This window comes from Microtus pennsylvanicus, chromosome 9, assembly GCF_037038515.1.
Source record: "Microtus pennsylvanicus isolate mMicPen1 chromosome 9, mMicPen1.hap1, whole genome shotgun sequence".
Lineage (NCBI taxonomy): Eukaryota > Metazoa > Chordata > Mammalia > Rodentia > Cricetidae > Microtus > Microtus pennsylvanicus.
In genome coordinates this window covers 104,604,375-104,628,907 of record NC_134587.1, presented here as the reverse complement: position 1 = coordinate 104,628,907, position 24,533 = coordinate 104,604,375, and the positions used below count along the sequence as shown (strand labels likewise).

Sequence of the window (24,533 nt, the reverse complement as noted above, 5' to 3'; positions counted from 1 at the left end):
AACTGTCTGTAACTCCTGTTCCAGGATATCCGATGCCCTCGTACAGACATACAATCAGACAAAACACCAATGCATATAATATAAAAATAAATTATTTTTGAAAGTTTGCAAAAGGTGCAGATAGTGACATAGGAAAAAATGGGGTATTAGGTACAAGTTTATTTGGTTTGTTTCATTGTTAAATTGATACACTTGAGAAGAGAGGCTTAGTGTACGATTGTCTGGGTTTGGTTGGCTTGCGGGTTTGCCTGTGAGAGGTTTTTCTAGTTTTGGTCAGCTGAGGTGGAAAGACTCATCCTGAACGTGAGTGGCGCCATCTTAGGGTTGGGCCTTGAACTGTATGACCGGAAAGGGAATTGAGCAGCAAGGTGCATTTCTTTGTGCTCTTGAACGTAGATGTAAGCAGCTGCTTCGGGTTCCTGCAATGATGAACTGCATAGACTCTGGAACTAGGTGAAAGGCAATAGTCCCTCTCTGTGTGTTGCCTTTTTCAATGTATTTTCGGCTCAGCAGCAGCCGTGAAACAGAGACAGGGTTGTGTTTGGTTTGTGAACCAGAGCCCAATGATCTGGTTCCAGGATCTCCCATTGCCCCAGTGCTGCCATAGGAAAGTGAACAGGGAAGAAAGGAAGAAGAAAGAACATCCCTAATTCCACACAAAAGTTTCTCATGTTGGTAGTTTCCCTCTCGTACCATCTATATTTTCATGTTACGTATCTGAATGTGTACCTGTGTGTTCAGTTTTGAATAGATGACTGCTTGGTACTCTGCACCACGTATCGTTCCAGGCCTTAGTGATAGGGTTTGTTTCTTATTTTTTTTTTTAGTTGACCATTTGTGTATGTGTAGAGGGGCTGGGCAAACTTCTATAACTTATCCCAGGAACTTACTGTTCTCCTGCCTCGTCTTCCCTAGGTTTTGAATTCTAGGCTGTTCTAGCATATCTAGTAAAATAGCTTTAGATCTTAACTAAATGAAAATCCCCATTTATCAAACTGCCTAACAGAAATACTTTTCTGGTTTATATTCTCATTGCCAAATTTAATCAGGGAAATGGGTTTATTTACTCTTAGTCTGTTATATGTAGAGATTTTAATTGATAAATAATTAGTTATCTTAACTATAATGTGAATATTTGATTTTTATTTTTAAAACAAAGTGTATGTCTGTTTAAGAAGTGGATTACTGACAAAATTACACAAGACACAAAAATCAGGAGGGTCAGCTCCTGCCCCTCCCCATTACTTGGGCTCCACTGTTAACACAGTGGTCCTTAGCCTTTTTCTCTGAGCCTTTTCCCTTCACCCTCAGCCAAGGCTCCATCCCTGGCAGTAAGTTCGGGCCATTGACTCATCAGTTTGTCCTTCTCTGTATTTGTTTGATTTCATGAACATTGCTGACAGTTGCCCCACAGATAATACTAATTCTCTAATGTAAAAATCAAAAAAAAAAAAAAAGGCTTATATGGTCTTTTGTAGTGGGAGACTGCCCTTTCATTTCCCGGCCACCCAGACCTGATTAATAATGCAGAAATTATGTTGATTACAATCTTGTTTGGCCAATAGCTTAGGCATATTTTTAGCTAACTTTTATATCTTAATCCATTTCTATCAATCTGTGTATCACCACGAGGCTGTAGTTTTTTGGTAAGGTTCTGGCTGGCAGCTGGTGCTTTCTCCTTCAGGCTCTTGTGGTCAGAAAAAGAGAGATATACAGTAAAGAGAGATTCAAAGACAAAGAAAATTTCTAAATGGTTTACTGTGTGTTAAAAATATATGCAGACTAAAAGTTGAAGTTCTTAAAGCAAAAAAACAAAAAAAGCAAGAGAGTTGTTGTGTGTGGTAGTACACACCTTTAATCCCAACACTTGGAAGGCAGAGGGAGATTGACCTCTGTGACTTCAAGGTGTGGTATCACACGCCTTTAATCCCAATGCCTGGAAGGCAGAGACAGGCCCATCTCTGAGAGTTCAAAGACAGCCTGGTCTACAGGGTTATTCCAGGTCAAAGATGTGTGCTCAAAAAGTTAACCCAGGAATATCACAGCTTAGATTCTTAAGCGCCTAGTGATTTAAAGGCGCAAATCAAAAGTGCTCCTGGATAGTAAAAAATTGCAGATTCACAATAGGACAGATTCAGACCACTAAATGAGTCACACTGTTGGATGAATGTACGTAGGCTTGGGAGAGAGAAGAAAAAGAATATAGAGAATAAAGTTAATGGTTTTAAAAAAAAAGGTAAAGTCTTTAAAGAGACAGAGTACAGATAGTTAAGAGATTAAAAGAAATAAAGAAAAATAAGCCCTTATTACTACAAGTTTTTCTGAAGCAGATGTATATGATGAGAGAGAGAGTTTGTTTGCTTGGATTTTTAAATATTAGCATGTAAGACTTCACTTTTCAAGGTGATCAAGAAGTCTGCTCATGACGTCATGACATAAGGATGTGTGGTCTCTGCTTCCCCAGATTCCTTTCCTCTGGGATCTGTCTTTGCTCTTACCAGACTTGTGGTATCTACATTTTATATTATAAAAACAGAGAGACTTTTGTGCTTTTAATACAGACTGACTCTAAAAACAACTCTTGTACTAACTGCCAAATCCACATAGTGTGGGCCTTTACACCTGAAGCGGAAGAGAAGTGGGGCCTATGGTACGCGCCCTCTGCTGGCCACTAGTGGGAGAACGCATCAGAGCACTGGAAGGAATCTAGGGAGTGGAAGAGTGTTTTGTTACATGGCCTGATTAGGTATTACTTTTTCATATCTTTACTATGTTATTTGTTGAAGGAATATGTTTTTCTCTGAGAGATATGATTCTCATTCTAATCTTCTGATGTTTTAATTTGTACTAAAAATTTTCTAGGCTGTTATACATCTCTTCTCTGTATAATTAAACATAATCCTGCTTAGGTGTGCTGCTTGGGTCTCCTTCCTCATCCGTGTGTGTGTGTGTGTGCACTTCAGAAGGTCTAGATTGGTAAGAGTTCTAAAGCTGTGGGTCTGGACATTTTATACCCATGATTCATCGCTTTCCCGCAGGCACTGGTCTTAGCTTACCCTTTCCAGTTGGAGCTCTGTAACCCTGGCTTCAAACTCCTTGGTCCCCTGGTGCTGACAGGGCTGATATTTGCTCCTCATTTATCGTCTGCTCATTCTTGCTGATCTTCGTCCAGGCGTCTTTGCTCTGCCCTATATGTCATGAGGATGAGTCTTGTTCTGGCTGACAACTGGGGAGCCCTTTCTGTCGTAACTTACATTACCTCTGGAGATACTACTTTTTATTATTTTTCACTTATTTCCACTCTACTCATTTTCTAATTACTTTTACTTCTAAGGTTCTTACTACACAGGTAATAGGTTGATTTTGTTTATCTTCTGTGCCTCTTAGGTTTTCATTCTTATTTTAAATTATCACTTGACATTTTTCCTAAACTTTTCTGTTTTGATGCTTGTATTTATAAATTTAGTCACTTTTCTATTAATCTTCATTGTAGTCTTTTCTTTCATAGGTACATCATTTTGAATTTCTAAAGAATTGATCAGATTTTATTGTCTAAGATTACCCTAAATTTCCTTAATTTATTCTTTCTCCCAGGTCAATTCTATTTCATTGAATTTGGGACTTATCTTTGGAAGTCTCTGTTTTACCTCGGATGTTATTACAGTCTGTTTCTACACTGATATGTATGAATTAAGGTTTGTCCTTAGGTGAGGTTTTCCTAAATGTGTGTAATGTCACTTCTACAGAGTTGAAGGACTGGGATGAATCTGTGTGAGGCAGGATAGAACATGTAGACTATCACAGATACACGCATGTAGAGTGTTGTTTGCAGGCAAGCCTCTGAGAAGCAGAACAGGGTAGGAGTGGGGTCATCAAAGGCAGCTGATATGTGGGTTACTTTCCAGTTAATCAGAGATGGCAGATGTTCCACGCCCCGTGACAGATGGAGATAATGCTGGTGTGGGGTTTTCAGCTTTCCTGTGTCCCTCTTTTTAGGATAAGTGTGACTGCTGGTGTATTTGGGGTTGTGACTTCTCATGCGTCTCATCAGGGATTGTAAGGAGCCTGTGTTTGGGCATGAGCTGCCTCTCAAATTCACCTTAGAGTAGCGCTTCTCAATCTTTCTAACACTGTGACCCTTTAGTACAGCTCTTCATGTTGTGATGTCCCCAGCCACAACATTATTTCATTGTTACTTCATAACTGTCTTTTGCTACTCTTATGAATCGTAATGTAAATATCTGATATACAGGATGTCTGATATTCTACCCCTGTGAATGGGTCGTTCAAGACGCTGAAGGGAACATGACCTTAGAGGAAAGAAAGGAAAACCTCTGTCCCTGTGTGCCATAATCATCCAGAAGACAGAATAAGTATCTTTTGTAGGAAATGTAGAATTGCCTTGTTTTATTGAGATAAAATTAATATACAATATAAGCTACCTACTTAAAATATAAAATTCATTGTTAACCTTTGCATAGAATTCTATGTGGATGACTGTAGTTATATTAGGGCATCTCAAAAAGAAATGAGTGTACCGACAGCAATTCTCCAGACAACCCCCACATGACTTCCTGTCTCCCATAGGCTTATATACGCTAGATGTTTCCTATAGAGTTCCTTGTGACTGGCTTTGTTCTCCAGTAGATTTAATCCCATTAGTGATGTTAGACGTCTTTTAATGTGCCTGCTAGCTTACTATTTGCTGTCTCCTTTAGAGAGGTGTCCTCTCAGATCCTTTTCCTGCTTTTACCGTGGCTTGTCAGTCTTTTACTATTAAGTTGTAAAAGCTCTTTCTGCATTCTGTATACAAGTTCCTTATCAGGTATGTGATTTGAAGGTTGTTCTCTTCTTCTGTTCTTTTCTTGATGATATCATCTGTAGCATGAAAATATTTAACCAAAATGAAATAAAGCCAAGTTTTATTTGTGCTTTCAGTGTAATGCCTGTTTGCTTACTTCAAGGTTAAGTAGATTTTTGCCAGTGTTTTCTTCCAAGTTTTCTAATTCACTTGGCCTGTGATCCACAAGGAATTAAAAAACAAAAACATTTTGTACTGGCGGTGGTGGTGGCAGCAACGGCGGTGTGTGTGTGTGTGTGTGTGTGTGTGTGTGTGTGTGTAGACCATAGAACAATATGCAGAGAAGTAGATTTTTTTTTCTACCATGTGGGTCCCAGTGATTAAACTCAGATAATCAGAATGTGGCAAACACCTTCACATACTGAACTATCTTACCAGGCCACTTTTGCGGTATATGTTTTGGTTTGTGGTATAAAGATGTGCAGGTCAGTACTTCTTGATGATAGAAAGAACACGTTAGTTAGCACGTTACCAATTGGGTGGACACTACTCTATATACACAAAACGAAAGGTAAAACAGAAACATAACAAGAACAACAGCAGCCAAACAAAAATTAACCTTGGAACACTTCAGGGCACAGGTTTTTTTTTTTTTTTTTTTTAGTCCTTATTCTAATTTTTGCCTGTAGCTGTAAAATCTATAAAAGCTAGGAGTCAATCCTTTAAAAAAACATGATTTGGCATAGAAACCACGGACATGCAAAGGAATGAATGAAAAATGCACTAATTATTAGGTTTTAAATTGATTTGTTTTCTTGTCTCCACCACATGTTTAAGTCAGTTTATAATTTCATGGTGAGTCTTTTAGTAAGACTGCCTTTGGAAAATTTCATATAGTTGTTCTTCCCCTACCCAGACTTCAGTTTATAATTTCATGGTGAGTCTTTTAGTAAGACTGCCTTTGGAAAATTTCATAGAGCTTGTTCTTTCCCTACCCAGACTTCTTTCTGTCCATATGGACAGCAGATAAATGTCTTTGCAGAATTTTATACAGTTATATGATGAATGCGCTCAGTATTACTTGGCCCCTACTGATAGTCAGATGGTCTCCATTACTCTATATGGGCCACAGACCCTGCTGTTCTACAGACCCTGGTTTCATCTGGTTTTGGTTTGGCCAAATGAGCTGGAGAGTAACTGTAAACTTTCTGTTTGGGTGGGGTTGTTTATGAACTGATCCACATATCTGCAGAATGAGCTGTTCCCCAGCAGCCTCAGCTGTCTGGTTGGAAATTCTTGGTGTTTCCTATGCAGAGATAACTGGGGAGTGCTGCAGAAACAATCTGGAAGGTGTGCTGAAAGCTTCTATCTTGTTCCCACTTTCCAGTATAATAGTTTCGCCATATTTTTAGACTAATGCTCATTATTGTATTGCTTTCTTATTTTATTTGTGTGGTGCTGCTATGAATGGAGGGTCTAGCACATGATAGATAAGCGATGATTAAGATTCAACTCCATAGCTGGGCCCATTTCTTTCATTCCTCCATCACTTCTTCCCTTCTTTTGATACTGTCTCACTGTAGTCCAGGTGATCTTTGAACTCACAAAACTCCTGCTTTAAGTAGTAAGTATCAGGGTTACAGTGTGGGTCAACACCCCAAGCTCTGCTTTGTCTGTTCCCCCCACCGTAGGTTTTTTGTCATGTCATTTCCTGAATTGAAAACCTGAGGAGGCAGGGATGATGATTACTTGAGTTTATAACCTGGTTACTCAGGGTTAGTAATCATTTGATACCCATAATTCAAATCAGTTTGGGTAACAGAAGAACATACACGTAGACACACGTAGACAAACAGGCACATAATTTGATAAGATATATTTAAATTTCTCTTGAGGACAGAACTAGATCAACCTTGAAAAAACATTGGGATATCATATGTTAGTTAGGACCAAGATATTTTTGTCCTCAGTAATTTGTTGTATCAAATACAATTAACACCAGACTTTTTTCATGTGCTTACTCACAATTTATGATTAATTTTAAATGATTTATTTGTCTGTCTATGTTTTATATTGAAGAGATAGTTTCTTGCTATCTTGTACAGCTCTTTGGATGATGTTGGGATGTTTTAGAGTACAGCCTTGAGATATAGAATCCAAAGACAAACACATAGGCATCCTCATGAATATCAACCTTCATCAGGCGATGAAAGGAGACAGAGACAGAGACCCACATGGGAGCACCGGACAGAAATCTCAAGGTCCAAATCAGGAGCAGAATGAGACGGAGCATGAGCAAGGAACTCAGGACCACGAGGGGTGCACCCACACACTGAGACAATGGGGATGTTCTATCGGGAACTCACCAAGGCCAGCTGGCCTAGGTCTGAAAAAGCATGTGATAAACCCGGACTAGCTGAACATAGCGGACAATGAGGAATACTGAGATCTCAAGAACAATCGCAGTGGGTTTTTGATCCTACTGCACGTACTGGCTTTGTGGGAGCCTAGGCAGTTTGGATGCTCACCTTACGAGACCCGGATAGAGGTGGGCAGTCCTTGGGCTTCCCACAGGTCAGGGAACCCTGATTGCTCTTTGAGCAGATGAGGGATGGGGACTTGATCGGGGGAGGGGAGGGAAATGGGAAGCGGTTGCGGGGAGGAGGCAGAATTCCTTAATAAATAAATAAACCTAAAAAAAAAAAGAAACAGGGCTGTAAACTTGGAGGTGGCATTGATGACCAAAGTCAGAATAAACATCTGTATGAGAAAATAGGAAAAAAAAAAAGAATCCATAGGATTTCTTTATTGTTGTTGCTTGACCTGTTTCACAAAGATGTTTAGCAGGGGTTCCCTGTGGTGTTTCTTGGTGAGCTGTCTAATCTAAGATTTCCTTTTATTTTTTTACATACCTTTCCACTTCTGTTTTGCAAAGTAGAGATTACATATTACATATTTCAATTATGCTTTATTTGATCAACTTTGGTGAAAACAAACCGAGCTGTTAAAACTTTGGAAATTTCATGTAAAAATAAAGTTCTGAAGGTTCTGGTGATGAGGACGGAACTGTGTGGTACTCAGCTGTGTCATCAGTGCATTGATGCCTGTAGAAATCAGGTCCCCAGTCACCAGCCCTCAGTGTGGTCTCCCTCTGCCTCTCTACCAGTAGGCATTTGGCCTTATGGCCCCAACATTAATGTCTTAGCACTGGTTCCTGTAGAAGGAGAGCCAGGCTGCTTGTTTGTTCCGGCTGCCCCATTAACTTAGCCCCAAAATAACCACACAGAAACTGTATTAATTAAAACACTGCTTGGCCCATTAGCTCTAGCTTCTTATTGGCTAACTCTTACATATTAACTTAGCCCATTTCTATTAATCTGTATATCGCCACATGGCTTACCGGGTAAAATTCCCAGTGTCTGTCTCTGGCGGTTCCATGGCGTTCCTCTGACTCTGCCTCCTTTCTCCCAGCATTCCATTTAATTTTCCCCACCTACCTAAATTCTGCCCTATTAACAGGCCCAAAGCAGTTTCTTTATTTACCAATGAAAGCTACATAAAGAAAGAAGGAACTCCTACACCAGGTTCCCATGGTGGGCTGTGATTTCAAGGAAATCATACTTGGCCATCCAAAGTTGCATTCCAGGATAGACTTTCTTGAATCCAATGAATGCATGAAGCTTCCAAAGCTCTAAGGAACATACCATACTATTTTTCTTTCTCCTAAAGACAACCTTTTCCCTAAAGTGTATTTGAGTTAGGACCACATATGTGGATCTGCCCTGGCCAACCTGCCTTGACCTGTGGAGGTCAAGACTTCTAGACCTCTGTAGTGGTTGGGATGTAACAATACTGGAAATGGTTGTTTCAAAAGTTCTGTTGACTTTAATGTGGTGAACATTTTCTTGGTGTGGGGACAATATGTTTCTAATTATTTGTACTTAGGATATATTATATAAACACTTTGGAATGATCTTTAATATAGGTTTTTCTAAGACAATCACTACTTATACATCAATAGAAGACTGGACTTTGGTTTTGATTTTGGAGATTTACTAAAAGATAGTCATGATTTTGAAATATCATCCCTCAGAAGGCAGTGGTAAGGTTACTGAGTCATGGTTCAATGCACTTGCAACCCTCTTGACTCCTGTCTTGTTTGCAGGGTGATTTTTCCTTTAGGGACAAATTAGTGTCTCACTAACTTGAATAGTCATATAATTAATGCCAGCTAACTATTGTTTTTTCCTTTGCATTATATTTAAAAGGTTATAATGATTATTTTGAATTTTACCTTATATTGTTATATTGTTTATGAGTTTTGCTTAAGGATAAAGTATTGTAATCCATTTGTTATTTTAAAGACTTGAAACTTGCTTTTTAGACATCACAGTTCTTAAAAAGGTTCTTAAAAATGAGAACATATTGAATTGGACTGTGGAAGTTGTGAAAATGATCACTGTGGCTTCCTAAGGAGTACTAGTTCAGCAATTATTTAGGGAACCCTGGGGACTTTTTCCTCTTCCCAGAACTTAGAAAGTGCTATTCTTCATATCTCAGTACACTAGAAGCAGTGGATAAAGGCGGCTGCTTCCATTTTGGGAAGTACTGCATAACCCCAGCTTTGCTGTGTTCCACTTTCAAGCAGAAGTACTGTAGACATCTTGGATGCTTCTTAGGCTTGTGAAAAATTCAAGTTCTTCTAATTCTCTCCATTAGCTCCTATTCTGCACACTACTGTGATGAACTCCGTAGATGTGCAGCTAAAGGTAGTCTCACTGTGACCGAGGAGGGGCGAGGCCCCTTTCTAAGGGCATGAGAGGTAATGGTTTCTGAGATAAAATGGAGTCATGATAACTCCTGGTTGGTTGAAATTTCTCTGAGTCCAATCACCATGTGGGAGATGGTGTAACACATACCACTAGACGATCAAGAAGAGATCATCTGGCTCCTGTTACATCAGTTCAGCTCTGAGCACTGTGACCTAAAAAGCTGGGCACATTTGCAGATTTATTGTAGGATCATTTACAAAAAGACAGCCACTATAAAATAGGGGGGGAGGCAAGCCTATTTTTAGAGAGGAGAATTAAGGAAGTTATATCAACTGGTGAGTTTTAGGGTTATCTTCAGATTCCTATTAGCAGATTAATAAAACGTACTGGGGGAGTTGGGACTGAGGTCTCAAGGGTTAATGGTGGCGACCAGACAAGGGCACAGGCCAATGTGAATTATCTTTTAGCTCAGAGAAGCCCACACGGGTAGGAGGGAAATGCTCAAACAGATGGCAGTTAAACAGGCTCAAAGTAGCCAGGACCACTCAAGTTCTGAATCATCTGTCTAATTTTCACTGAAAACATTTTTCTTAGGCCAGTGTGTGTGCGTGTGTGTGTGTGCGTGTGTGCATGTGTGCGCACGTGTGCACATGTGCACTTTTGAGTTGCAGATGCATACAATGTGTGTGTGTGTGTGCGCATGTGCACTTTTGAGTTGTAGATGCATACAATGTGTGCGTGTGTGTATGCGCTTGTGCATGTGCACTTTTGAGTTGCAGATGTATACAATGTGTGTGTGTGCGCACGTGCATGTGCACTTTTGAGTTGCAGATGCATACAATGTGTGCATGTGTGTAAACACGTGCATGTGCACTTTTGAGTTGCAGATGCATACAATGCGTGCGTGTGTGTGCGCGCGTGCATGTGCACTTTTGAGTTGCAGATGCATACAATGTGTGTGTGTGTGTGTGCGTGTGTGTGCGTGTGTGTGTGCGCGCGCGTGTGCACTTTTGGGTTGCAGATGCATACAATGTGTGCGTGTGGGGCATGCATACGCCATAGTAGGTGAGTGGAGGTCAGAGGACAACTTAGTGGAGTTTGTTCTTTTTTCCATTTTTATGTGGGTTCTGAGGATTGAATTTAGGTCATCAGGCTTGTGTGCAAGTGCATTTACCCCATACACCACCTTGCTGGCCCTTGATTTGTAAAACATTCTGCATGTGAGATCATAGAATATTGTTTCTCTATGCCTATCTTACTCATATGGGATTCCCCTGTATGCTGTGAATACCATTAGTTAATAAAGAAACTGTCTTGAGCCTGTGGTAGGGTGGAAGAGAGCTAGGTGGGGAAAACTAAACTGAATGCTGGGAGAAAGAAGGTGGAGTCAATGAGAAGTCATGTAGCCCCTTCTGGGGAGAGACGCCAGAGCTTTGCCTGATAAGCCACAGCCATGTGGCAATACACAGATTAATAGAAATTGGTTAAACTAAGATGTAAGAGATAGCCAATAAGACGCTAGAGCTAATAGGCCAAACAGTAATTTAATTAATACAGTTTCTGTGTGGTTATTTTGGGGATGAGCAGCTGGGAACAAACAAGCAATCTACCTACAACATTACTCTACTTAGAAAAATATTCTTTATGATTACTCATGTTGTTTCAAATAACAGGAATCCTTTTAGATGAATAGTATTTCACTAGATTTTTATCTCATCTTTTTTCCCCTCCATTTAATCCTTTAGAAATTTTTAGGTTAGGAGAGATGGCTCAGTGGTTAAGAGCACTGGCTGCTCTTCCAGAGGACCCTGGTTCAATTCCCAGCACCCACATGGCAGCTCACAACTGTTTGTAACTCCAGTTCCAGACACCTTCACACCAATGCACATAAATAAGTAAATTTTTTAAAAAAGAAATTTTTAGGTTATAGCAGTATCTTGGGTATTTTAAACAACAATACAAAAACCCACCGGTGTTCTGCCCTTTTTCTGTATACTTAGAAACAAGATTGCTGGATTCCATGTTCATTCTGTTTCTATGATTGTGGAAATCTCTATTCTGTTTTTCACAATGTCTTTTCTGGCTTGTATTCCTAGCAACAGTGTACAGAGAACCTTTTTGTTTTCTTCCCGATTACTCTTCAACACATCTTTGTCTTTTTGGTAATAACCTTTCTAGCAGATATGAGGTGATATCTAGTGTTTAACCTTTCCCCAAAGTTATTAGTGTCTTAGTTACTTTACTATTGCTGTGAAGAGACATCCTGGCCAAGGAAACACATAGAAGACTTTATTGGGTGCTTGCTTACAATTTCAGAGTGTTGGCATACATGATCACCATGGCAGGGAGCACGGCAGCAGAGAGAAGGCATGTTGCTGTAGCTGAGGGCTTATACTTTGATACAGAGGTACAAGGCAGAGAAAGACACATTGGAAATGGTGTGGACTTTTGAAACCTCCAAGTCTGCAGTGACACACCTCCTCCAACAAGGGCACTGTCCCTAACCCTTCCCAAACAGTTCCCAAAAATACTCAAACAAGGCCATTTTCCTTCACACCACAGTCAGGGATACTGAACAAAGTTGCATGTACTTGTTCATCATGTTTGTTCTTTTGTGAGCTTTTGAGACACGTCTCTTCATATTTTCTGTCCATAAAAAAAGCCAAGTTATTTGTTCTCTTAGTATTGAGCTATTTAAAATACATTATATTTACTTCTTATCAGATGTTTGTTTGGCAAGTATTTTCTCTCATTCTGTAAGCTGTCGCTTTATTCTGTTAACTGGTTTCTTTGCTGCACAGCATTTGGATTTTCTGTACAGACATTTTCAGATTCATGGAATCCTACTTTTTAAAAAAAAATTGAAATAATTTTTTTGAGAATTTTGTATATTTTGGCTGTATTTAATTTTATCCCTTCCCCTTCCCCTTTTATGTATATACAACATGCTGAATTCATTTGATTCCCCTTTGAGGTGTGTATTTGTGTGTGTGTGTGTGTGTGTGTGTGTGTGTGTGTGTGGAGAAGAGCTCTCCCCAGATCATTCCTTAGCAGCCCTTTCTTGTTTTTAGTCTATACTTTTGGTGTCTCATACCAAAAATAAAATAAAATAGCTTATACCAGTGTCAAGAAGCTATTTTTTTGTGCTTTCATCTGGTTGTTCTATAGTTTCAGTTAAATATTTAAGACATTAATTTATTTGTTTGGGTTGAACCAAAATATTTTGGTTGAACAAAAGTGATGATAGAGTGTTAAATTAGTCATAAAAGATGTTTACTGTTTTCTTAAAGGACTGGTAGTATTAACTACTTTACCCTGACCACTGATACATGGGGCCTTTGTCACTGCGGCAGGACAATCACTACCTCTTTCAAGTTAAAATCTTGGATATATTTACTGTAAACTTATAGTATTTTTTGTTTGTTTGTTTGTTTGTTTTCCCATACAGAGTCTTACTATGTAGCCCCAGCTTACTAGAACTGGGCTATGCAGTCTGGACTGACTGGCCTAGAACTCACAAAGATCTACCTGACTGTGCTTTCCAAGTTCTTGGATTCAAGGCATGCACCAATATCCCTGGAGCCTACAGTGTTTTTATACAATGTAGGGGTCACCGTAACCTGGAAGTTGGTGGGGCAGTTGGTCCTGGCTGTCACCGATCGCCACTTTCTTTGAATTTTTGCAGCAGATTGCAAGTGAGGGTGAGGTTTGTGGAGGTGATTGAAGCAGTCCTGGGCAGAACATAAAGCTGCATTAGGAGTCTTCTCTTCCTTCGGGGAGTGTCTTTGATCTAGAGGCCCAAGTGATTGTGAACTGTGGATGGTGACGTTATGATGCCATTGTTATCTGATTAAAAAATAGAGAAAAATTAGACTTCTTTTCAAATATGAGAACTCTTTTTCCTAGACGCTTAGAAATTTTCAGGTTTTATTTTCGTTCATGCGATGAAGTTCTCTTAATAGTTAGGCAACACTTCCCCCTGGTGGGCAGTGTCTGCGGTGCTCTTTAGTAGCACTTCCCCAGCTGCCAGCAGCAGCTCCCGCCCACAGCTGTTCTGAGATCAGAGAAGGAGGGGGAAAGAGGGAGGGCTAGAGAAAGGGAGAGAGTTAGTGTCTTTGTGTCTTCCTTTTCCACTTAAAGAAATCTGGAGGCTTAGTAAAATTCCAGTTTTCCCTTAGTTCCATCAGGACATCATGAAATAAAGGTTTAGATTGTTCATACTTTAAAAATGCTCAGCTCTAAAAGATAAGAGACATCAAGGAACTACTTCCAGGTGAGCTAAGACAGTGCAGGAAACAAGGGCTGAGGTACTTGTCTTCTCAACTGTAATTTTTTTTGAAAACTTCTGAAGAAATAATTACAATTGAACATTCAGAAACAGAGAGGTTCATGTGGAAGTTTTTAAGTTGGCTGCTTATTAACTGATAATTTTTGATGTGTGTGTTTGTGTGTAATTTGGGGGTTCAGCCTGCTTTCTCCCCCAGTTAAATCCTGACCTGTATGTCTATATGTATGTTTATTTGTATCTACATATTTATACATTTATTGTTGCTGTCATCCCAATTCAAATGTGGATTCAGAAGCTGGGTTTTCTCTCCAAGTCATGCAGCCTTGCAGAGAAGCACCTCATAAAACAATTCTTTAAGTATCTCATGTCTCCCTGAGGGTTAAGGAATGAGAGAGTGCGAATCCTTGCTTCCACCCCAGTGAACCAAACCTGCTCCTTAACTTCTGCTTTATTTACTGAGCTTCTGTACTCAATATCATTTAAAGGAACATTTTTTTTTGCTAGGATAAAATCAAAACCCTTTTTGAATATTGTTATACAACAATACTTACAGTAGCTCTTCTTGTTTTTCTTTTGGAAGGGAAAGCATGTGTTTATAGTCCAAGAGATCAGATTATTTAGTATTGATTGCTTTCAGTTATTAGCATTCCAAAGCTGATAACAGGGCTATTGAGGGGAAAACAAAGTCCTCATGGAATGTTCTTCTCTAACTGAAGAGGCCAGGATCTGTACATTCTTTGTTCCGTATGACTTGGAGCACCTACCCTGCCACTTTTTTATTGAATAACATTCAGGACTCCATGATAGACATCCCAGCCAGACATTGTAACATCAGAAGATGAAAGTCAAAAATATGCAAAATGTTGACCTTGATGTGCAAGTTATGACTTCAGCTTGCAATGCTGTTGAAATTTTCTGAAAACAAATACAAAATGGCAACGAAGCAGCAGCCACCCATTTACCCACTACTAAATAATCTTTGTTCATGTTACTCCTAGTAGAGTATTAGGCTATTGGAGCCCAAAGATTATTGATTAAGCTGCTGATATTAATGATATCAGGGCCATTAAAGTAAAGATTAAGCTTAATTTTACTACACGAGGAACTTGACAGTATAGTACTCATAAATGTTTAAAATGGAGTCTTGAGATATAAGAGCATAATGCAAAACAAAAGAAACTGCTTAACTTTCGAAAGACCCAGGCTGGTCTTGAGTTCACTTACTTGCCCAAGTACTGGCATTACACACCTGTAAGTAGGAAAAATCAATTTAATGTTTATCTTTTTGATGGTTGGTGGCTAAATATTTCAAATTTGGGTCTTTTAGCTGTCCTTGAAAGAACTGCTATGGTGAACTTGAGTTAATCGTGGTCAAAGGAAACAAACACAGAGGCTTATTTTAAATTTGTAAAGGAAAATGGCTAGAAACTCTTTTATGTGGTAACATGTTTTCCACAGTTTGTTGGGAACTGAGATGCATAGTTTAGATTCTTATATCTAGATAGTTTAAAAGATAAGAAGTACCAGTAGATTATTAAATAAAAACCCAAGTGCCCGGCATGGGCTATCTTCCTATGAGTATTGGTCAGGGAGACTCCCAACGCCCCTGAAATAATTGATACATGTTATTGCTACTGCTGTTGTTTGCCCACAAGAACTAGATGATAGAATACTATTGCTGAACACATCACAAACTTTGGTTTGAAATCAAACTGGGATAGAGCTGGAAGCTTTCCCTCTGCTGTCTAGATTTCATAGAATCAGAAGGAAGGTGCTGTTCAGGGTTTTGAGGGAGAACTGTCATCAATAATCTCCTCAGCCATGGAACCTTGAGTGCCACGCTTTCAGCTTGCTGGACAAGGTGTGCAAAGTGGTACAAACATGACATGATGGTTAGGGGGTAGCTAACAACTTCCTAATTGGATGGACACTCTAAACGTAGCAGGATGTCACACCTAGTGCTGTAATAACCCATGGCTGGGGAGGACATAGGCCCGAAGAGCGAACATACTACTGTTGTTTTGCTAAGTGCACATGTTGTCACACTACCTTACTAAATATTTAATTTATGTCCATAGATTAGTGATGCTGTAAGCTTTGGTCATTCTCTTGTAATAGGTGGCAGGTTCTGCAGAGACTCAAAACTGAGAACAAATAACCGTGAATGCTCAGCCTTAACTGGGATGTCTTATCACCCCCTTCAAGGTTCAGGAGACATCACAGAAGAGGCAAAAAGAGTGTTATAGCCAGAGGAAGGTGAGGAATAGCATGGGATTTTGTCTTTTGGGCACGGCACAGCTATTGTACTTTTGAACTCTCAGTAGCTGTGATTACCTGCAGTTAATGGGTGCTAAGGAGAGAGAGAGAGAGAGAGAGAGAGAGAGAGAGAGAGAGAGAGAGAGAACATGCTTTTTTTAGTGGTATTACCAAGGCAAATTCTCTTAGTTCCTATATGAAGACCTACTCTTAAAGTCATTGGGTCACAAAGGAAAAAGACATAAAAGTAGAAGGGGACTAAATGGGAAGAGAAAGGGAATCAGTGAGATGAAGGGGGACTAAGAGAGGGCAGTAGGGGATGAGTGTGATCAAATATGTTTAATGTATATGAAGATGTCATCCATTGTTATGTAGGATTAATTTTCTTAGTTAGGGTTTCTATTGCTGTGAAGAGACTCCTTTATCACAGCAACTCTTATAAAGGAAACATTTAGTTGGGGTGGCTTGCTTAAAGTTTCAGTGTTTCAACCCATTATCATCAAAACAGGGATCATGACGGCATGCAGGCAGACATGGTGCTGCAGTAGTAGCTGAGAGTCCTACATCTTGTAGGACCAAGAAATTTACTGGGACACTGGGTGATACCCTGAGCATAGGAAACCTCAAAGTCCACCCCCACAGTGACACACTTCCTCTCACAAGGCCATACCCACTCTAACAAAGCTATACCTACTAATAGTGTCAGTCCCTATAGATTGTGGTGGCAATTACATTCAAACTACCACAGCAATACACACACACACACACACACACACACACACACACACACACACACACATTCAATTACTTTCTTCAAATATTTTGAGTCTGTTGTTTATCCTGCATTGATAATCTGGACTCAAAGGAGCTAATGAATTAACAGGCAAGGCAACATTTATACTAGGAATCATTTAATAGGATATGATACATAATTTATTGTCAAATGATTGATAAAAATCTCATGAAAGGACGATTAATTCTGTGCCAAGATCTGCATAAAAGCAGACAGGATCTTCTGCAAGGTGACAGAAAATAAATGCCAACAGCATCACAAATCCTCAATACAATTGCAAGTATTAGAGATGGAGATCAACAGGGAACCTGGGAATATGTGGTCAGCACTTGTGTAGAGGAAGAGTGGAGTGCAGGGCGCAGGCGGTGGCCTGTACAGGGTTGGAAGGATAGGTGTCAGGTGGAGGCCGAAATGGGATGAAGGTGTTATTCTGGGAGCAGGGGAGATAGGGTTATTGTGGGGGACAGTAGAGTGCTGATGCAGCCAGACAGGTGAGCGAGTCGAGAATTGATCACTAGAACCAAAGTACAAGTCCAACAAACAGTGGTGATCCAGGTTGGATACCCTTGGGGAGTCTTCCTTGATCTCTCTCAGTCTCACTGACTGCTCCTTTTGGAGGCCGCTCCTTTGTCTTCAAAGTGTCACTAATTTGGAGGTTTTTCCTCTCACTGCTGAGTTGAAGATTACACCTGCTTGTCTGTCTGTCTTTGCATTCTGCATCCACTGTTTAATATTAAATATAGATCCACCAGTTTACCCAGTCCATCAGTTTACTTGTTATATTCTGTTAAAGGTTTGACTTCTGACCAATTTATGATGGATACTTAAACTTTTGGTGATTTTTTTTTTTTAATTTTCTAAGGCAGGGTTTCTTTGTGTTGTATTCCTGGTTGTCCTGGGATCTTACTCTGTAATCAAGGCTGGCCTTGAACTCAGAGATCCAGGAGCTTTGGCCTCCTGATTGCTGGGATTAAAGGCATGGCACCTGGCTTTAAATTTTTTTGTTTTTGTGTTATATTGTACTCATTCTCATTCTTTTGTGGAAAATTCAAAACAAATAAATACTATTTGGCGAAACATATAATAAATCGGACTTTTATTTATAAAAGTTGAATGAAGGAAACTAAAATTTAATGAACATGTCACAGGTATTGTTACTAATCCCTCTGAATTGTATCTGAGGGTATGTTAATACTGTTGGCAAATATTTTTGAAGGTTATTTGTGCCTCAAAACTTGTGTGTGTATGTGTGTGTGTGTATGTGTGTATGTGTGTGTGTCTGTGTGTGTGTCTGTGTGTGTATGTGTGTGTGTCTCTGTGTGTGTCTGTGTGTCTGTGTGTGTGTGTGTCTGTGTGTGTCTGTGTGTGTGTATGTGTGTGTGTCTGTGTGTGTCTGTGTGTGTGTCTGTGTGTGTGTGTGTCTGTGTGTGTCTCTGTATGTGTATGTGTGTGTATGTGTGTGTCTGTGTGTGTATGTGTGTGTCTGTGTGTGTGTATGTGTGTGTCTGTGTGTGTCTGTGTGTGTCTGTGTGTGTCTGTGTGTGTCTGTGTGTGTGTGTGTCTGTGTGTGTCTGTGTGTGTATGTGTGTGTCTGTGTGTGTCTGTGTGTGTCTGTGTGTGTCTGTGTGTGTCTGTGTGTGTCTGTGTGTGTCTGTGTGTGTCTGTGTGTGTATGTGTGTGTGTATGTGTGTGTCTGTGTGTGTGTCTGTGTGTGTGTCTGTGTGTGTATGTGTGTGTCTGTGTGTGTCTGTGTGTGTCTGTGTGTGTATGTGTGTGTGTATGTGTGTGTCTGTGTGTGTGTCTGTGTGTGTGTCTGTGTGTGTATGTGTGTGTATATGTGTGTATGTATGTGTGTATGTGTGTGTATATGTGTGTGTGTATGTGTGTGTGTATGTGTGTGTGTCTGTGTGTGTGTCTGTGTGTGTCTGTGTGTGTCTGTGTGTGTATGTATGTGTGTATGTATGTGTGTATGTGTGTGTGTATGTGTGTGTCTGTGTGTGTCTGTGTGTGTATGTATGTGTGTATGTGTGTGTCTGTGTGTGTATATGTGTGTGTATGTGTGTGTGTATGTGTGTGTATATGTGTGTGTATATGTGTGTGTATGTGTGTGTGTATGTGTGTGTGTATGTGTGTGTGTGTCTGTGTGTGTCTGTGTGTGTCTGTGTGTGTCTGTGTGTGTGTGTCTGTGTGTGTCTGTGTGTTTGTGTGTCTGTGTGTGTATGTGTGTGTATATGTGTGTGTATATGTGTGTGTATGTGTGTGTATGTGTGTGTATGTATGTGTGTATGTGTGTGTGTATATGTGTGTGAATGCCCCTGCACATGTGTGGAAGTCAGAGGACAAGCTTGGGTACTGGTCCTAGCTTTTTAACCTTAAACTTGAAGAATTTACGGTTAGCCATTCCTGTTTTTGTTTTTTTGGTTTTTGTTTTTCTTAGTCTGTGTTGTTGTTTGGGATTTGAAACAAGTGATCCTGGAGGCTTAGCATAAGAGAATGTGTGAGATCTGCAGAACACCTATGCTGAGCCTTCACGAAGGCGTCACAGGAAGTGCTGAAGGAAGGAGACACCTGCAGACTGGTGACATCCTTCCTCTCCTTCCATGTCTTTGCTCTTCACTATGCACTTCTCCTTTTCCATTGATTATAATTTAAAAATTTAAACATGTTTTTTATTTTATGTTTTGTCTGCATTTATGTCTGTGTATGATGTGTGTGCTTTGTCGTTGTGGTCCAGAAAAGGCTGTCAGATCTGGAACTGGAGTTAGAGACTGCTATTAGCTGCCACATGGGTACTAGGATTCAAAATCCTGGTCTTCTGCAAGAGCAGTCCGTGCTTAACCACTGAGCCATCTCTACAGTCCTATTAATGTTTTTTGATACTGGGGTATAATAGTACTGCCACGTTCTTTTAATACAATGAAATTTCTTTAAATGCATTATATTAAGATGGAAATTTAAGTAACTCAATCTATAAGCAGATAATATGAGACCCTCTGAGGCATTTTCTTATCTTTTTAAAAATAGGTCCCTAGACTTTTTATGCAACATTTGTAAAATTTTTGCATGTATTTTCTGTAGGAGAAAGATTTAAAGGGTTTTCACTGAGACTTCTCTTAGATCTAGGTAGCAGAAAACAGTTTAAAGATTCTATTTTCCTAGTCCTAGAAATCCATCCATAGGTTACCACAAAACAATCATTCTTATGGGATGTTTGCTATAAAACTGCAAAATAGGCCTTTCTAAGTAATTCCTATGAAGATAAAATATTCCAGTTGCTTGTAGAAGTCCTCATGCTGGGAATACCCAAAGGATTAGCCTGTACTTTTTTTTTTCTTTTCCAAAATGATATAGTTACCACAAAGAGACCACGTACTTTAATCTTTATAAATATGAGGAAGGTTAAAACTGTTCCATGCCCGTCTCTCCGTGGATGGCTGTGGATGTTAAGATGCTCTGGTAGTTATCTAGTCTGTTCCATAGACAGCCTAGGCCAGGGAGATAAGCGTCACTAAGCAAGACAGTATAAAATCTTGAAAATGTAAGGGCCTCACGTAAAAGTGCAGGTCACATATATTAGGGCTCGGTGAGAGGAGGGATTTGATCTGGGCATGGGAAGAGTAGAGCACAGTTGGATATAAGGAAATAACTTTGAGTGAAGATCTGGAAGTTACTATGCTGTTTACAGTTGATCAGTGGAGAGGCAGCATTCTTTTTAACAGAATGAACTCTGTCCTGGGGCATCCTGGCTTCTCGTGCTGGCTGTAAGCTACTGGGCCACTCTGTGCTATTTTTTTTTTAATGTAAGAATCCAGACTATGTCCAGCTCTTGGGCCAGTTTCAGTGGCCTTTGAAGGTAATGTTTTATTGGAGTGTAGTCTTGTGTCAATTTGGTATTGTTTATGGCATTGGCAGACATATTACCATGGAGATCACAAAGCTTAAACTATAAATTTGTTTTTGAGATAGAGTTGTGTTATGTAGCCCTTGCTGGCCTCCTCCAGTCCAGGCTGCCCTAGAATGCCTGGCAGGCTTCCTTCCGCTTTCCAAGTGCTTGGCTGATAAGCCTGGGCCAGTATGTCTGACACTGATCTGATCTTTTAAGGAGAAATTGCTGATCCCTGAGCTAAAGAATTACAGACTTAACATAAGTATGTTGGAAGCCTGTTTCCAATTTCTGTTAATTGTGCTTTGGAGAAGGGAGGCCCACGATTGGACAATGTTGACAGCACTGACGTCAGAAGTATGGAGCTCAATACACAACATGCAAGCACACATAAAATGACTGATTAAAAAGTGTGGGATTATTAGCATGATTCTTCATTATTCTTTTCTTCCCCTCTCTCTCTCCCTCTCTCTTCCTTCCTTTCTTCCTTCCTTCCTTCCTTCCTTCCTTCCTTCCTTCCTTCCTTCCTTCCTTCCTTTTTGTTGCTTTGTTTTTTCAAGACAGAATGTAGTTCTAGCTGTCATGGAACTCACTGAGAACCAGGCTGGCCTCGAACTCACAGACATCCTCCTGTCTCTGCCTACCTGCTGGTATTAAAGGCATGAGCCACTACACCCAGCTTCAAGGTGTAGGGAAACTACGTACAGTGGAGGATATCAATCATCAGGTTTGTAGTTGAGAGCAGAAGTTAATTTCTAAGCAATACTCTGTGCTCTATAAAAGGGTAAGTGCATACACAGATGGATGAGACTTCAAGAAAAATAACTATGTCATGGTGATGAGACACAGGGAGACATGAAGTATGGCAGGAAAGTGACAGGAGGTGTTAATGATGCATCTGAAATAGGAATCCTTTGTCGGAAGCTAGGTTCTCATAGAAGGCAATCATTATGGTTGTCTCATGTTGGATGTGTGACATGGAACATACGAAAGATAGTCAGGAATTGACTCTGCCTCTGGGACAGGGTCTGCTCTCCAGGGAGAGTAGGAACTGCCCTACTTATTCAGGCCCCTTCCCAGACCGTGGAAAGTGAGACTCCTTCTCCCAAGCCAGGCTTGCTTCTTCTGGTGGCCCCTGTAGAAGAAGACCTAAGTGGGTCGGACTGATGAAAGACTGTGCGTGTCTGAGACTTGGCTGTGGGAGAGCACGAGGCGCAGTGGTCAGATGGTCTCCTGAAGACGTAGCACACACCAAGCCTTCATGTAGAATGCAGACCTTTCCATTTAACACAGAGGCGCATATATCATTAGTAACTGTGGGGGAACATTAGGCGTTTGCCTCATAAAATTGATTTGAGATGAAAACTGACAGATATCCCATGAAACTGTAGTTGTAGTCATGAAATGACATTCTGGTAAGTCTCTACACCAAAACCACTAGTCATAATCATGACCCCACGCTGGTGGCCTTAGATGTCCAGACCAGACCTCCTAAGCTTCAGTCTACTTCACCCTTCTATTGAGTGGCAAGACTGGATCTAATGAGACTATGGCATAGGGAAAGGAAAGCTGTCAGTCATTAGTCAATTCAGACGTACCAGAAAACTGCTAGGCCAGCCATCTGAGGTCTAGAGTCGGGGAGAGAGAGCAAGGTAACTGAAGATGACTATCAGAGTGCTTAAATAGTCAAATATAATAGGAATCCTACTGGGTGGACCTAAAGTTCTCTAAACTTCATCTTCATCTGTTATGTGGTCGCAGCTAGACTTGCTTAAGAAAAGCTGTATACTGAGAGATTTTAACAGAAGGAAAGTACTTGTCTGTAACCCAGCCCTTGGTCACTGAGCCTCTGATTGTGGACCAGCTAAGATTGTGTAAACTGCATATAGTAGAAAACTGAAGTGAAATAATGTAAGGGTTTATTCTCTCTGTTACAACAGATCCTAGGGCTGCAAGATTCTTTGGTGGATATTTGGTGGGGTCCTGTTTTTATTTCCCTAGCCAGGATAATGCTTCAATTCTAGACTCCTCTTTTCTTTTTTTAAAAAATATTTATTTATTTATTATGTATACAATATTCTGTCTGTGTATATGCCTGCAGGCCAGAAGAGGGCACCAGACCCCATTACAGATGGTTGTGAGCCACCATGTGGTTGCTGGGAATTGAACTCAGGACCTTTGGAAGAGCAGGCAATGCTCTTAACCTCTAAGCCATCTCTCCAGCCCAAGACCCCTCTTTTCTTACTCACGCGGAAGGGAAAGGGAGAGCAAAGGGCTTCTGTCCCTCTCTCCTTTTGTAAGGAATCTCTGACAGCTGCTGCCAGCTTCAGAGTGCATCCCATTGGGAGCTGGTGATTTGTGGGTTGGTTAATATCTGGATGCGGCCAACAGAAGTTGTGCCTTCTACCTTTCCAGTCAGCCTAGCCCCCATCCCCAATAATTCTAGCAGATTTTCTCAGAGTTTTGGAAAGGGAAGAATTGGGCAGTTTAGTTAAAAATAAACTAGTCATGATGTCACACGCCTATACACTCAGGATACTGAGGCAGGAAAATCAGGAATTTATGGCCATCCTGAACTATTTAGTTAGATCCTGCTCCTACCCCAAGAAATGGAAGTTACTGGTAATAATAGTTATAATAATTACTGAGGAGCTTTTACTAGATACAGTTGCTCATCTGAGTGGTTTGTCTGCACACTTCAGTTACTTAATCCGTAGAGTAACCCTATTGTTTCTGTGGTTTTGAATGCTGAAGCTGAGGACTACTTAAAGTGACACAATTGTAAAATAAAGAAGTTTAGGCTGTAAGTCTAGATGATGTGCTCTTACCACAGTGTTATACTAGTCAATAAGCCAAGAGCTCATAGCTTAGAGTCAAGAAACTAAAGCTCGGAGATTGTAAGCTGTTTTCCTGAGCTAAGACAAGCTGTCAGCTGTGAAGTGGAATGTCTTGGCTTTATTTCTGTTACCAGTCTGCCGTTCCTGGGTATACCATCTAATTTTTGTCCTCCTATTTATCAATTAGTCTTCTTAAGAGAGGGGCTTGTTTGGTTTGCTATTGTTTGAAACCCTGGAAATAATAGTCTTATTTTAGAATTTTTTCTTTGGCATGCAGGCTTCTAGGAAGGAGGGTAGCTTAGTGGTACAGAGGGTGAAGTTTAGAGCCACAGTGGCTGTGTTTGAATTTTACTCCCCTGATCTGAGATGACCCACACCTCTTTTGTATTCTAGTGGTCTCATCTGTACAATGGGTTGGTTAATAATAGTAGCTTTCCCAGAGCCTTCTGGAAGGAATAGATGAATTCGCAAAATGAAACTGCTTAGCATGGTGTATAGCACATCACTAAACAGTTTCTAATCTATTATTTATAAAGATGGACATTCTGAATTAAAACTACCACATTTTCTGTCACCTGGTTATGCTGCTCACTGAGTGTATAGAATACAAAAAAAAAAATAGCCTTGACGGGCCTTTGCTTCTCATGCTGATTAGAATATTAATGATACTGAAGATTCTATTTTTTCAGTGCTGGGGCTCGAACCCGGGGATTGGTAAGTGCTCTAGCATGGAGGAACACTCCCAGCCCAAGACGAGATTATGTTTAGTACTTACACCAAGTCCAGGGGTCAGTGTTATGTCATTCACCATGGGTTAGTTTCGTGTTATTATTTATAAAATGAGTGCTTTTACTGAGATTGCTTGAAAAGTATGGTACACATCCAAAGTCCTTTTAGTGGTGT

At 40.2% G+C, this 24,533-nt stretch overlaps 1 protein-coding gene across 2 annotated transcripts in view; it reads left to right on the top strand.

Moving 5' to 3' along the window:
* The window catches only part of Psd3 (pleckstrin and Sec7 domain containing 3), a 537,529-nt gene that overhangs the window by 235,998 nt on the left and 276,998 nt on the right, over positions 1-24,533 (top strand). The window lies entirely within an intron of this gene.